This window comes from Herpailurus yagouaroundi, unplaced genomic scaffold, assembly GCF_014898765.1.
Source record: "Herpailurus yagouaroundi ecotype Mexico unplaced genomic scaffold, PumYag 140, whole genome shotgun sequence".
Lineage (NCBI taxonomy): Eukaryota > Metazoa > Chordata > Mammalia > Carnivora > Felidae > Herpailurus > Herpailurus yagouaroundi.
The window spans coordinates 8804277-8819950 of record NW_024412395.1 but is presented as its reverse complement, the minus strand read 5'-3'; the positions used below and the strand labels follow the sequence as shown (position 1 = coordinate 8819950).

General features: G+C 42.9%; 1 protein-coding gene across 26 annotated transcripts in view; it reads right to left on the bottom strand.

The window, feature by feature from the left end:
• Window positions 1–12219, bottom strand: part of CLASP1 (cytoplasmic linker associated protein 1) — a 277455-nt gene extending 265236 nt beyond the window's left edge. For all 26 annotated transcript variants that reach the window (XM_040474788.1, XM_040474793.1, XM_040474790.1 and 23 more), the window contains exon 1: window positions 12101–12219. The gene's annotated coding sequence lies outside the window, so the exon portion shown is untranslated. The remainder of the gene's footprint in view (window positions 1–12100) is intronic.
• Between the last annotated feature and the right edge of the window lie 3455 nt (window positions 12220–15674).

The window sequence follows — 15674 nt, the reverse complement described above, 5'->3', positions numbered from 1 at the left end:
TCCTACTCTCCCTGTAATAAACCGTTATTCCAACTAAGGGAGTTCAAGCTCTTTGTGAATCATTTCACTGGTTGACAATTACCTGAAAGCAAGTCAAATACTGGATTTGCTCTGACCTCTCATGTTGTTATGTTGCTTGAAATAGAAAATAAAAGAACAAAATAATTCCTTTTCTGTTTTCACTATCAATAATAAGGAACTGATAAAATAAACAGTGGAAGCCAGTATCTCATACATGAAAGTGTTTATATAACAAGATACTAAGAGTCAAAACCTAGTAGAAAACAAAACACCTAAGGCCAGCCTTCAAACTGAACCTTTCCTTCGCTGACATCTGGATGGTAGGTTACAAAATGGACTCTTACAGGAGGTCTGATCACTTAGCACAAGTAATATTAGACCCTAAGGAACACTAAAAAGTGTGATGGAAGGAAATCTGATAATACAAACCCAGAAAGATCAGATAATTCTGCACTAGTTAATTTTGGGGATTTCTAGGCAAAAGACCTTTTTAATGAGATTTAATATTTTTGTTAGAAAAATAATACACGCTATTGCACAAACTCCAAATAATTTTTTTAATTTTTTAAATTAAACATTTGTCAAAAATGCAAATCGAGGGGCACTCGGCTTTGGCTCAGTTGGTGGAGTGTCTGACTCTGACTCAGGTGATCACCTCACGGTTCGTGACTTCAAGTCCCACACCAGGGTCACTGCTGTCAGCTCAGAGCCTGCTTCAGATCCTCTGTCCCCCTCTCTCTCTGACACTCCCCGACTCGTGCTCTCTCTCTCTCTCTCAAAAATGAATACACATTTTTTAAAAACTGTAAATCAAAATGGCTCAATCTAAATAAATCAGCTAACCCTATAAAACTAGATATATAAAAATCACCCCTAAAAGGAGTAAAATTCCCGATACAAAACTTACCATAATCTTAAATAATGAGTTAAAATTTTTCCAGTCATCTATGAAATGAACTCTGTATTATGCAACCTAACTGAGGTTTATCAAAATATCTTATGTCATATACAAAAAAACTCCCAAGGAAGTTTCAAGGCTTAGATGCTATATCAATCCTCACATGTGAAAAAATTGCTTAAAAGGACCTGAATTAAAAACCTTGAAGAACCTTATAATATACTGATTATTGATCTTTCAAGAATTATCCACAATTGGGGGTCTGGGTGGCTTAGTCAGTTAAGCATCCAACTTCAGCTCAGGTCACCAACTCACAGTTCGTGAGTTCAAGTCCCACGTCAGGCTCTGTGCTGGTGATGGAGAGCCTGCTTGGGATTCCCTCTCTCTCTCTGCTCCTCCCCTACACTTGCATGCTCGTTGTCTCTCAAAATAAATAAACTTTAAAATTTAAAAAAAAAAAAAGAATTTTCCACAATTACCTAACTGTACCCACAAAGATCTATATTCAGCTTCACAATTCAGCCAATAAAAGGTAAGGACATCACTTGCATCATTTGCCCAAAACTGGACACTAGAGTAATGGGGGTGGGGGGGACAAGAGAGAGGCGGACATGGTGAAACAAAAAAAATATATAACATACACCCTACCCTGAAGGTCCTCACAATCTATTTTGAAACACAAACCACAAGCAACTATACAAGGGCATCTGGGTGACTCAGTTGGTTAAGTGTCCCAACTCTTGATTTCAGCTCAGGTCATGACCCCACACTTTCATGAGTTCAAGCCCCACATCAGGCTCTGCGCTGGAAGCACAAAACATGCTTGGGATTCTCTCTCTCTCTCTCTCTCTCTCCCCTTCTTTCTCTGTCCCTCCCCAACTTGTGCTATCTCTATCTCAAAATAAAAAAATAAACTTTGAAAAAAGAAAGTAACTATACAAAATTAGGGGCGCCTGGGTGGCCCAGTCAGTTTAAGTGTCCAACTTTGGCTCAGGTCATGATCTCAGGGTTCGTGAATTCGAGCCCTATGTTGGGCTCTGTGGTGACAGGTCAGAGCCCAGACCCTGTTCTGTGTCTCGCTCTCTCCCTGCCCTTCCCCCCTCACACTGTGTCTCTCTCAAAAATAAATAAACATTAAAAAATTTTTTTGGGGGCGCCTGGGTGGCGCAGTCGGTTAAGCGTCCGACTTCAGCCAGGTCACGATCTCGCGGTCCATGAGTTCGAGCCCCGCGTCAGGCTCTGGGCGGATGGCTCAGAGCCTGGAGCCTGTTTCCGATTCTGTGTCTCCCTCTCTCTCTGCCCCTCCCCCGTTCATGCTCTGTCTCTCTCTGTCCCAAAAATAAATAAACGTTGAAAAAAAATTTTTTTTTTTAAATTTTTTTTGAAGTAACTATACAAAATTAAAAGGGAAGAAAGGGAACTCACATTTATTAAGTGTCTCTCACATGTCAAACAGCAAAGCTGTAACTCACACAAAATACACATGCATCCTGTTTCAAAGGAAGAAAACAGGGTAGGGGTATGGAGTAAGAATGAAGGAGAGTAGGCAGTGAAATCAAATACCTAAAGCAAAATATAAATGCCAGTGAATGACACAGAAAATGAGTAACTAAAACATTTACATCAGTCTTCAACAAATGTTACTCGGACAACTGGATATCCACATGCAAAACAACGAAGTTGGATCCCTACCTCACACCATATAAAAAAAATAATAATAACTTTAAATGTATTAACAGCCTGAATGTAAGAGCTAAAACTATAAAATTGTAAAAACATAGGAGTAAATCTTCACGACCTCAGATGATAATGGATTCTTAGCTATAACACCAAAAGCATAAGCAGCAAAAGAAACAGATTAGTTGGGTTCCATCAAAATTTAAAACTTTTGTGCATCAAAGAACATTATCAAGAAACGTAGGGGCACCTGGGTGGCTCATTCAGTTAAGCATCCAACTTCAGCTCAGGTCATGATTTCATGGTTCATGGGTTTGAGCCCTGCATCGGGCTCTGTGCTGACAATGTGGAGCCTGCTTGGGATTCTCTCTCTTCCACTCTCTCAAATCAATAAACGTAAAAACAAACAACAACAAAAAAAAAGATATGGAGAAACTGGAACCCTTGTACATTGCCATTAGGGGTATAAATATACAGCCACTGTGGGAGAGTTCAACAATTCCTCAAAAAGCTAAACATATGGGGCGCCTGGGTGGCGCAGTCGGTTGAGCGTCCGACTTCAGCCAGGTCACGATCTTGCGGTCCATGAGTTCGAGCCCCGTGTCAGGCTCTGGGCTGATGGCTCAGAGCCTGGAGCCTGTTTCCGATTCTGTGTTTCCCTCTCTCTCTGCCCCTCCCCCGTTCATGCTCTGTCTCTCTCTGTCCCAAAAATAAATAAATGTTGAAAAAAAAATTTAAAAAAAAAGCTAAACATAGAATTGCCACACAACCTAGTATTCTAGTCCTAGGTATATCCCCAAAAGAACTGAGAACAGAAACTCAAACAGAAATTTGTAAGACACTGCAGCATTATTGACAACAGTCAAAAAGTAGAAACAACTCAAGTTCTATCAACAGATGAGTGGATAAACAAATGTTACTATATACATACAATGGAATATTATTCACCAATTAGAAAGGAATAACATGAATGAACCTTGGAAACATTATGCTAAGTGAATAAGTCATAGAACAGATATTATGATTCCACTTACATGAATTATCTAGACTAGGCATGCCTAGAGTTATCTAGAATTATCTAGACTTGCCTAGTCTACTTAGACTGAAAGTAGATTCTAAATTATCAGAGACTGAGGAAGAGGGAGGAACAGGGATTTATGGCTCAATGGTTATAGGGTTTCTGTTTGGGGTGATGGAAAAGATTTGGAAGCTGACTCTGATGATGGTTGTACAATAGTGTGAATGTAACTAATGCCACTGAATTATAATCTTAAAAATGGTTAAAATGGCATATTTTATGCTATATATATTTTAACCACAATAAAAAATAAATTAAAAAGGTTTATATCATGTCTTTAGTGACCTGGATTGTCCAAGGGTAGATTTCAAATCGGGGAATGAAATCTAAAAGAGACTGTATATCACCTGATCTAACCCTCATGGAAATGCCAGTGCCAACGTGCATCTCTATGTCCTTCCTGACCAGTGAGGAGGCAACTCCAGATGCCACCAGACACCGGGAGCAGACTTTCTCCCAAGACATCCCCACTGACCTTTCATGAATGAGGAATAGCCTGTGTGCAAAAAACAGAAATAAATGGAAAGGAAGCTGAAGAATCCGAGAACCGACTCTACCACTTTCCAGCTGCATGACTGTGGACAAATTATTCAACTTTTCTTTTTTTTTTTTTAATTTTTTTTTTTTTTAACGTTTATATTTATTTTTGAGACAGACAGAGAGAGAGACGGAGCATGAACAGGGGAGGGGCAGAGAAAGAGGGAGACACAGAATCGGAAGTAGGCTCCAGGCTCCGAGCCGTCAGCCCAGAGCCTGACGCGGGGCTCAAACTCACAGACTGCAAGATCGTGACCTGAGCTGAAGTCGGACGCTTAACCGACTGAGCCACCCAGGCGCCCCATTATTCAACTTTTCGAGTAAGTTCCCCAGCTTCCTCTCATTATAAAATGAAGACAGCATCTGTCTTTAAATACTGCTGTAAGAAAGGGTGCCTGGGCGGCTCAGTTGCTTAAGTATCTGACTCCAGCTTAGGTCGGAATCTCACGGTTTGTGAGTCTGAGCACCTCATCAGGCTCTCCACTGTCAGTGCAGAGCCTACTTCAGATCCTCTGTCCGCCCCACCCCCCACCTGTTCTCTCTCTCTCTCTCTCTCTCTCTCTCTCTCTCTCTCTCTCAAAACAAATAAATAAACATAAAAAATATTTTTTTTAATTTTTTTTTAACATTTATTTATTTTTGAGACAGAGACAGAGCATGAAGGGGGGAGGGTCAGAGAGAGAGGGAGACACAGAATCGGAAGCAGGCTCCAGGCTCTGAGCCATCAGCCCAGAGCCTGACGCGGGGCTTGAACTCACGGACCATGAGATCGTGACCTGAGCCGAAGTCGGATGCTCAACCATCTGAGCCACCCAGGCGCCCCTAAAAAATATTTTTTTTAATAAATGCTGCTTTAAAAAATGGCCAAAGCATACCTACAAGAAGTTGGGTGTTCAATCCATGGTGGCCATTGCCATTGGGATGCTAGGTCTACCTACCATCCTCAGGCCAACCAAAGCCATGTCCTCATGGCTTGGGTCTGGAAAGCTCTAGGACTTACCAGAACTGAAACAAAACACAGCCACCAGCACCACAAAGAGGCTTCAGAGAAGGAGCTGTTTTTATGCAGTTCAACTGCTCTTAGAAAGACTGGCTTATTGTTCCTAGAATGAACCCAGCTACTCTACGTTAGGAAGGACACTGCTACACAATTCATTCTCTCTATACAGCAGGCTTCTGTTAACATGTTTGAGCAACCCTTCATAACAGAGTCTGCCTCTACCCACAGGAAAGACACACTGCGGAGAAACCGAGCAAAAAATTAGCTGGAAGGTAGTCCCGAGGCAGCTCTCAAACTCTGGTGGCTTGAGAATCACTTGGGAAATCTGTTTAAAAAGCAGCTAACTCGCCCCCACCACCAGACATTCTGATTACTAAATATTTCAGGCAGGGCCCTTGAGCACGCGCACACACACACACACACACACACACACATACATACACACACAAACACACAAAATGCTTAAAGGTAGGTCACAAAAATGTAATAAGATTACATTGTGATGTCGACAAATAGACTATTCTGTCCCACAAAGCAAAGGCTGCATTTTCCTCCACATCGATCTGGAAATGCAATAGCTGTAGCCACACAGGACAGGAGTGAAAACCAAGCAAGTAAGACAGAGCACCTGCATGTAATGTCCAATACAAATTGCATACAGTTGGTTCATATAAAAGCCCATCATTATTCCTTGCTCTTTTTTAAAATAAATGAAAAATAATGTACGATTCCACGTCTCTCACTGTAACAACAACAAAAAAAAACATTTAAAATATATTGCCAGAAGTTGGTAAAATTTCTGTGAAAGTGATACATTCTTAGGATGCTGGGAAAATTATTAACTGGTACAACTTTGTGGTCAGCAATCAGGCAGTATGTATCAAAAGTCACCCAATAATCTCACTTCTTTGAATTTATCCTAAGGAAACAACACCAAAGAAGCAAACTATGTGCAAAAAGACAGTCACCATTACAGTATATGTAATTTAAAGAAAGGGGGTGAGCCTGGCTGGCTCAGTTAGAAGAGCACGCAACTCTTGATCTCAGGGCCATGAGTTCAAGCCCCAAGCTGGGTGTAGAGATTACTCAAATAAATAAATAAACTTTAAAATTTATATATGTATACATATATTTTATATACATATATATATGTATATATATGTATACATATGTATATATATGTATATACACACACACACACATACACCTACTTGTCAAGGATCCCAGTTTACCAAAATTCGCCATGTCAACTCAAACATGACAAAGCTATTAAAAACTTAAATGATGCATAATATGTCATTACACAGAAAGTATTCACAAAACATGCAAAACCTAACATTACTTACTCAGAAGTACAAACATACAGACAGGGTGATACATTAAGAAATGATACCTTGTGTTAGGATGGTTTGATGTGGCTTTTCCCCTCTGGTCCCTCAAGTTTCTGTGCTATCGCTATATTATTATAATAAGACTATAAATAAATTTAACTGATTCCGTTTGGAAAGTTAATAGGGTAACACTTACAGAGACAGGTGCAAAGTGGATTCGGCTATCCTGAAGAAACATAAACTCACCCAAATGTGCCAGAGTAAAAGACATCTACAAGGCCAGTTCTGGATGTTTTTCATAAAACAATCAATCTTCCCAGATACATGTTAACTATTAAACCTTGAATTTACATTTTTTTAACAGCAAGTATAAACACACTAAAACACAGGAGGAAACCTGGTTTGGCAGCTTATTGACATGGCAAAGAGATCAGAGGATTTCATGAACCATAACTTCAGTAAGTCAACAAAATTATGTAGCTAAGAGGCAGCTGACAAGAAAAGAACACTTAAGTTTGGAAACAGAAGGTCCTGCTCTCATCCCAGCTCTATCTCGGACTGGGATTTAACCTGCAGGTCTTAGTTTCTCATTTGTAAATTGAGAGGATAGCAACATTATCTTCCCCGTCTACCTAACAGGATTCTGAAGGGAGCAAAGAAGATTATGAATGCAAAAGTGATTTAAAAATCGAGGGGTTTTTCCCTTAAATCTGGCTATTATTTATTATTATGAAGACACTCACATACACGTAGCTACCAAAACAGGCAACACTGTTTAGGATACATTTCACACTGATAAGTGGATACGCCTCCTAGGGGGCCTGAGGTCTGGGGCCAAGCCTTTCCCTTATCTGCATTGTTTGTATCTGTCAGGAGCATCTACTCATCTATTACTTGGGGGATTTTTTTAATTTGTAAGAGCAAACGCAATCACTGACAAAATTAACATAAAACGCAAGGTTTTCATTAGGGTTTTGTTTTAAAGACTCACCAGGGACTGTTAGAACTGTGTCTACCCAGGCCTCGTAGGCTTAACTGACCAAAAATCTCTGGGTTTTTGGGGAATAAATAAGGTCAGACCATTTGTATTTTAACAAGCTCCTCAAATGACTCTGGTGACTTGATTATTGCTATGTATGCTGCCTTGTCATTAATATTATCAACTCCTACCACAAATACATAGTGGGAATATCATGTATATAGCCACTTACTATATGCCAATCACTATTCTCAGCACTTGACATATCTCATTTAATCCTTACAACCCTGTAAGTAGATATTACTTTTAACACTGCCTTCCCTTCCCCTCACATTTGTTTTATAGGTGAATTCATTAAAACATGAAGAGATGATTTAATGGGCCCACGGCCCAAAGTCATAGGGCTAGCAAGTGGCATAGTCAGAATGTACAACAAAGTCTGAACCCTTGATACAGTTCCTAACCTAAGACAACAGCTGTATGCTCTGGTCAGGTCACAGCAAGTTGTTTCATTTCAGACACTGCATTTAAAGGACACTAATGGGGGTGCCCGGGTGGCTCAGTCGGTTAGCCGATGGACTCTTGATTTCAGCTCAGGTCATGATCTGGAGGTTTGTGAGATGGAACCCCGCCTTGGGCTCTGCGCTGACAGGGCAGAAATGCTTGGGATTCTCTCTCTTTCTCTCTCCTTCTCTGTCTTGTCCCTCCCCGCTCACTTCTCACACTCACACTTCTCTCTCAAAATAAATAAATAAACTTTAGAAAGAAAGAAAGAACACTAACAAAACAGAATTGCCTAAAGAAAGATGGGGAAATCTGATTAAACCATGAGAGAACAGGGCACCTGGCTGGCTCAGTCTATAGAGCATGAGACTCTTGATCTAGGGGTTGTGAGTTCCAGACCCATACTGGGTGTAGAGATACTTTAAAAAAATAAAACCTTGAAAGAAAAAAAAAATAAAAACAACACAGGAGGGGACAAAGGATCTAGGGCAGGGTTATTTATTTACTTACTTACAGCCTAAGCAGCATCAACGTGTAACATTTTGTCTGTCTCCCTTATTAGACTGTGAGCATTTGAAATGTGGGGACCACGCAGTCTTTTCAACTGTACCCCGTGTACCGAGCTAAAGAAAGGGTTTAATAAATTAATTCATCAATAAATCTGGAGAAGGCTTGATGACTGTCCTAGGAAATGAAAAGCTATTACATGTATTACAGGGAGAAGAAACAGACTTAATACATGTTGCTTCAGGGTTATGCCCAAGAAAAACAGGCAACAGGGAAGGGGCAGATTCTGGAGCGGTCTCAACTAGCTTTCTAGCAACCAAGACCTGTCCAGGAACAGAAAAGCAGATTTGCAGTGTAAGACTGAGGACCAGAATACAGTAGACAAAAGGTAGGAGAATGGTCAATGGAGCCTCTAAGAACTCTGCCCAAACTCAAATTCTACTATTCTATCTTTCATATTTCATACATTAACCATGACTAGCTACACAAGTCCCTAGTTACACAAGCCCTGGTAGTTAAGTACAGAGGATACCACAGTGTTCTACAAACTCCCAGGGCCCTCAAGGATCTAGAGGAGACTAAAAGCAGAGGCGTGAATCTTCCAAAGAGGAAGGTAGTGGATAAAACAGGAATCAACAAGGAGTGAGGAGATTTCCAGGCAGGAAACAAGAGGGAAGTCAACACAGGCATTATGAAAGAAAGGCCTCACCTGAGCCACAACTTTAGGGACCCATGTGGGGAGGTGGATTGGGGCTGCCACAACAATCTGGGGAAGAAAAGCATTCAGTATGGCAGTAATGGTCTGAGCACAGAGTAGGCAGGAAAGCCCTGGGGCAATGAAGACTTACCAGAAATAGTAAACTCCGGAGCTTAAAAAGAAAAGGCCTTTAGAGGTCATTTAGTCAAACACACACACATTTTATGGATGTTGCCCTGATCGCACTGGGTTAAGAAAAATTCATTTACAGGGTGCCTGGGTGGCTCAGTTGGTTGAGCATCCGACTTCTACTCAGGTCATGATCTCACAGGTTGTGGGATCCAGCCCCACATAGGGCTCTGTGCTGACAGCCCACAGCCTGAAGCCCGCTTTGGATTCTTTGTCTCTCTCTCTCTCTCTCTCTGCCCCTTCCCTGCTCATGCTCTGTCTCACTTTGCCTCTCAAAAGTAATAAATAAACATTAAAAAAAAAAAAAAAGGTTCATTTACTTTCTTCTATTACATTTTACAAACCAAAAACTCTATCATCAATGACTTGTTCTTTGCTTAGTTTTGTGTTGGGTTTTTTGTTTTTTTTTAAGACTAACAGATCCTTCTCTTATTTTTTAGGAAATCTTTTAGATGATTCTGTTTTTCTTGCAGTTGTTAAAACTGCCAGGTTTAATAACTCAGCTCTAATATTTACAATCCCTTAAATGGTCATAATATTTGCTAATAGTACTAAATTAAAAGTATACTCTAAGAACTATGATTTTACAAATAGAGGATTGTTAAGAAGAAACGGAATCTCAAAGATAAATTTAAGTCTCAGATCCAAGAAACTATCTCTCACTCAACTTATAAATTGTGAGACTGAGCCACTCAAGAAAATAGAGTTAACAGACTACTGAAGCAAAAAAATCTAAATCCAAACCAATGAACGAAACCTAACACATATGAACAATAAACCTAACGTTCTTCTGGCCATTTCTCAACATCCCTGTCAAACTATTTTAAGGATCTGAAATCTTGCTCTATAAAAAGTAAGTTCCCATCATCCAAACTACACTTAAGAGATTCTATCACAGTGGTTACTGAAGCATAAACACCAAGCTTCAGATTTTTGCTTCCCATTAGCACAAAAAATGCTTGCTTCTTTTACATAAGGTTGAGACTGTGGCCAAAATCATGACTTACAAGGAGATCCAGGTTTTCAGTTCCAACACTAAGTTAAGGTGTAAGGTTAGCAAAGGCCTTTTCTCTATTTACCACTTAGATTGTAACATGGAGATACAATATTTGACACCTCCACCACCAACTGCCACTTCAAAGGATTTCTGACTTTGGTTACTTTAGTCTAGAAGATATAAAGCTAGGGTTAAAAGCTCTTCGGTAAAAATTAAAACTTAAAATTCAAAAATAGTGCTGCACGTTAGCTGATAAACTATAAATTACAAAAACAGAATTTTAAAAAAAGGTGCAATTGCACGATTTTACAAAAAGGAGTAAGTCAGCGGCTCACAAAAATTTAAATCTTTCTTAGCAAATGGATTAGATACACAATATTCAGTAACTCTGGGACATTGTGGTTTTGTTTTTATCTATAAGGTCTCTGCATCAATGTTACTATTCTCCCAACTCCCTTTGAGTAAAAGGAGCCCACTGTCCAGGATCCCTCTTACCAAGAGTTCAGTAAATGTCACAAATAATAATAGAAATAAAAGCAACAATCTCTAAAGCTAGAATTTATACCGGACTGTGGCACCAGAATAGGGGACAAGGCACATGGCAGCCTGCAACTATTTCTCCCTTCTGACTCTTCTGCATCACTGCCTCCCAAAGGAATTGAGAATCCGAATCTCTCACTGCCACATCTACAAATTAAAGTATCACGATTAAAGAGCTCGCAGGTTCTACGAACGGTCACTATTTAATCATCGAACCCCGCAACAGAGAAATTCATCCAGATGCAACAAAACATGCTTCCAGGATCTACCTAGTTTTTTTTTTTTAATCCTAGAAATAAACACAACTATTTTAATAACATTATGTAATAAGTTAGACCCTGGAAAACCCCATATTCATCTGAGCGGCTCGAAAAATGGAAAGCAAAATTCGATTAGCTCCATTGTACCCAACCAGGCTAACGTGCACTCCTCTTCGTCAGAGCGGCTCTGCCAATACCAAAGAACAACAAAGGCAAGTTGAGGAGGCTGCACAAGGCTTAACTCAGCACTTGTCCGCTTTCCCAGCTTCGGAAAGAAGCTCTCTGCGGGCCTCAGGGACCAAGGGACCCTCTGCGTCCCGCCCGGTCCCCGGCTCGGCTCGGCGCCGCTCGCTCAGCTTTTGTCTAGCCCGGCTGGGAGCCCCGGCCGCCCGCCTCCCCGGCACCCCTTCCCTCTGGATCTTTCTCCACACCCATCACTCGCCGATGACTAGTTGTTATGGGTTTCTCTCCCTCGCCCCCTCCCCTCGCAATCCCGGGCTCTTTTCAAACGCGACTGGCTGTTCGCTGGCTTCTCCCACCGGGCCGGTAAGACTCGGGTCAGGAAGGGGGCCCGGGGTGGGGTCTGGGAGAGGAAAAGAGAGAGGGGCACACAAAGCCGGGCTGACCCCACGGTCGCCCCCTCCTCCCTCTGCAAAGCAGCCTGGGATCAGCGACCTACCGGTGGGATAAACAACCCACCCTCCCATCCCGCTCCCCGCCCGGCTCCCACCTAAGGGCCGCCCCCTCCCCCCAAAGTGCACCCAAGAGCCGATGACAGCGCTGGACATCGCCCTCACCCGGACCCGGCGTCTGCTACCGCAAGGCGAAGGGGCAAGGGCCTCGGAGGGCTGGATCTAAATCTCCTCTCCCCAACCGGGTACTTACAGCCGTATTATTCGCTACTGTTGCCGCTGCGGACCAGACAGCCGCCGCCTTCTCCTCCACCCCAATGAGGTTAAGCGCTTGGTGCGGGGATTAAAAAAAAAAAAAAAAAAAAAAAAAATAGAAGCCGAGAGCGCCTGCGCAGTGCAGTCTCCCTTTTACCGCCACCGACCCGGCTGGACCATAGAGAATGTAAACCGAGACCAGAGAGGCGGCTGCTCTCTATGGTAACGCCCCGCGCAGGCGCCAGCCGGCCTGTACTGGGCTTCTGGAGCTGCAAGTCCCAGGAGCTTTCGCCTCCTCCGAGAACGTCAGTTGACCCCGGTAGGGACCCGTAGAATAAAGGTTCTTTAAGGGAAGGACGGCGAAGGTGCTGCGAAATTGCGGCGAAACTCAGGCTAGGCCAGGAGGGTCGGACGCAGCGGCCACGGCGACAGGGCACCACAAAGCAGGGAGTGTAGTGAATAGAGCTGAGGGGGGAGTCGTGAAAGCCTGGATAAAAGTCATCTGGCCGGGACTTCCTGCCGTCGGGGTCTAATACCTGAAGGAAACGAGCTTTCACTTCTGGGTTACGCGCGTCCCGCCCGACCGTCGGGCGACTCAAATGAAGGAAATTGTGCCCTGTGACTTTCCGTACCCGGGCTTGCGTTGGTTCCCCCTTCCCTTTTCGACAGGGCGCGGACACTTGAGCCGGAAGCACAACTTTTTAACGGTTCTCTGGCGTTCTTGAAGCGAAATCGGCCCGGTTGAGGCCTCGGAGACTCGAGACGGCCAGCCACAACCCCTTTTTTACGTGAGCGCCTGAACAAATAACGCTGCCTCTGGCCTCCCTCTCGCGTGACTTTCGGCTGACACGTGAGAAAGTGTTTCGGAGGGTACAAAGCTGTGCAAATGATAGGGCTGCCATTAAGGATCCTGCAGGACCCAGTTTTGCGGCGTCGAACCCCCTATGTTCGCAGGTAATTTGACACTGAGAGCTTGTGTGTGAAATTAACACACTGCCTCAGAGAGATCACCCCGTGGGAGTGGGAGTTGACTTCCCTCCCCTCTCGATGTCCAGTGCGTTGAGTTTTCACCGGGAGCTCTTGAATGCCGAGCTCCGCGGTGGTGGAGTGTTCTGTGTTAGAAGACGGGTGCGGGAGAACGGTGAGGTAACGCCCCTGATGCTCGGGGCTTAAATGTTAAGGGTCGGCGAGACTAAGCGGAAACAAAGGCACGTGTTCGCTCCTGTGTGCAGTGCGGGAAAGAAGAAGGACCGTGGTCTGAAGGTGTAAGTAAGGATACCTGGAGGATGTGACTCCTGGTTGCATCTAGAAGAACTAGCATCTTTGGGGGCGAAAGCACCACCCAAATGGATGGGTGTTGATGAAAGCATTCCGGAGAGGAAACTCCTTGGAGCGAAGGCTGAAAAGGGAGTGTTTTACTGGGAGTACAATGAAGGCAGCAGTCTAACTGAAAGGCGGTAGTGGGGGATACAGGGGAAGAGTGGAAAGTAAGGTTTGAAAACTAGAATTGGGGGGGGGGGGGGCGCCGGGGGGGCTCAGTCGGTTAAGCGTCCGACTTCGGCTCAGGTCGCGGTCGGTGAGTTCGAGCCCCGCGTCAGGCTCTGGGCTGATAGCTCAGAGCCTGGAGCCTGCTTCCGATTCTGTGTCTCCCTCTCTCTCTGCCCCTCCCCCGTTCATGCTCTGTCTCTCTCTGTCTCAAAAATAAATAAACGTTAAAAAAATTTAAAAAAAAATAGGATGGGGAATTTTTTTTGACTTTTAATTATGGGAAGATACACATAACAAAATTTACCGTTTTAACCACTCTTAAACTGCGCAGATCAGTGACGTACCATTGCATTGCTGTACAACCATCTCCAGACCTCCTTTCATCTTATAAAACTGGAATTCTGTACCTTTTAAACAGCTCCTCAATCCCCACTCCCCCAAGTCCTGGCAACCACCAACCAGTCTACCATATGTCTCTGAACTTGACCCCTCAAATACCTCATATAAGTGGAATCATACAGTAATTGTCTCTTTGTGACTGGCTTATTTCACTCAGCATAAATGTCAAGGCGCTTCCATGTTGTAGCATGTGTCAGAATTTCCTTCCTTTTTAAGGCTGAATTCTGTTCCATTGTGTGTATATACCAGGATGGATACTTGGGTTACCAACATCTTTTGATTGTGGCGAAGAATGCTGCTGTGAACGTGGGTGTGCAAATATCTCTGAGACCCTGCTTTCAGTAAGATGGGGAAGACTTACAAACTAAGTAGAGAAAGCCATCAAAAAGAACTCTTTTAGAAAGTAACCCTGGCGGTAGAAGCTCAATACATACCCTATTTATGCAGAGCATTTATGGAGATCTCCCAGGCATTGTCCTACTTTATGTAAAGTATTGGTATGCCATTGAATCCATCAAAATAAACATGACCTGATGGTTATTCACCACATTTGCCAGTGAGAAAATCAAGGCTCTGGGTTACAAATGGGCTGTGGAGAGACTCACCAACCACACATACACACAAATGATTAGGAAACAAAATTCCCATGGGAGCTGGGCACCCTTGGGCACTGACTACTCACTGATTTGGACATGGGAATAAAAGAAAACAATTCAGTTGTTAAGAAGAAAGAACAGGGTGACATCAAGAACTATCGCTCAAATTACTCGTATGTGTAAGGGCTTAACACAGCAAAACTGCATCATCCAAGGTCCCTAAAAGAACTCAGAGGTTTGACTCCAGGTATGTTCGTGGCCTTTAAAAAAAAAAAAAAAAAATCCCAGGTAAGTATATCTTTGCATGTACTGGAGAAATTAATAAGACCTATCATGTCCTACTCAACATTTCATCTTTCATTTTACATTCTCAAAAATCCTATGGATCATTCAAAGCAATGATCCATTTGGCAGCTGAGGAAATTAATGGCCAGAAGGGAAAAACGATTTGCCCTATGCCACCTGGCTGCTTAGTACCAAGGCTGCAACTAAAATGTGAACGTTTCTGCTTTGATCACCCTTGCAGAGATAGATAGCATAGTCTTGAGTGAGTGGGTAGTGTTTCTATTCAATCAGTCTCACCTTCCTCAGAGATTCATACCCAAACTTAAGAAGCTAGCGCCAGTTAAACAATGAAGCAGAGAATATAAGTGCATTTTAAGTAGCATTCATACACTCAAAAATACTGGGTACCAACTATGTGCCAAACACTTAGCAAAGCAGGGGGAAAGAATCCCTGTACTTAGATAGAAAATAAAGTAGTAAGTAAAATATAAACTATGTCAGGTACGGTAAGTATTATGGGGGAAAAAATGAAGCAGTAAAGGAGAAATAATGAGTGCTAAGGAAGGGAAAGAGATTTCTTTTTAAATAGGCCGGGGCGGGGGGGGGGGGGGGGGGAGGCACAAAGAAACCAACTCTAAGCACTGATCTGAAGGAGGAAGGGAGCAAGAAATGTCCTTTATCTGGGAGAACATTCCAGGTAGTAAGAACGGCAAGTGCAGAAATTCTGAGCCTACAGAAAGATGTCTACTACATTCTAAGAGCAGAAAGGAGGTCAGAGTGAAAGAAGCAGAGTGTGGGAGGGGA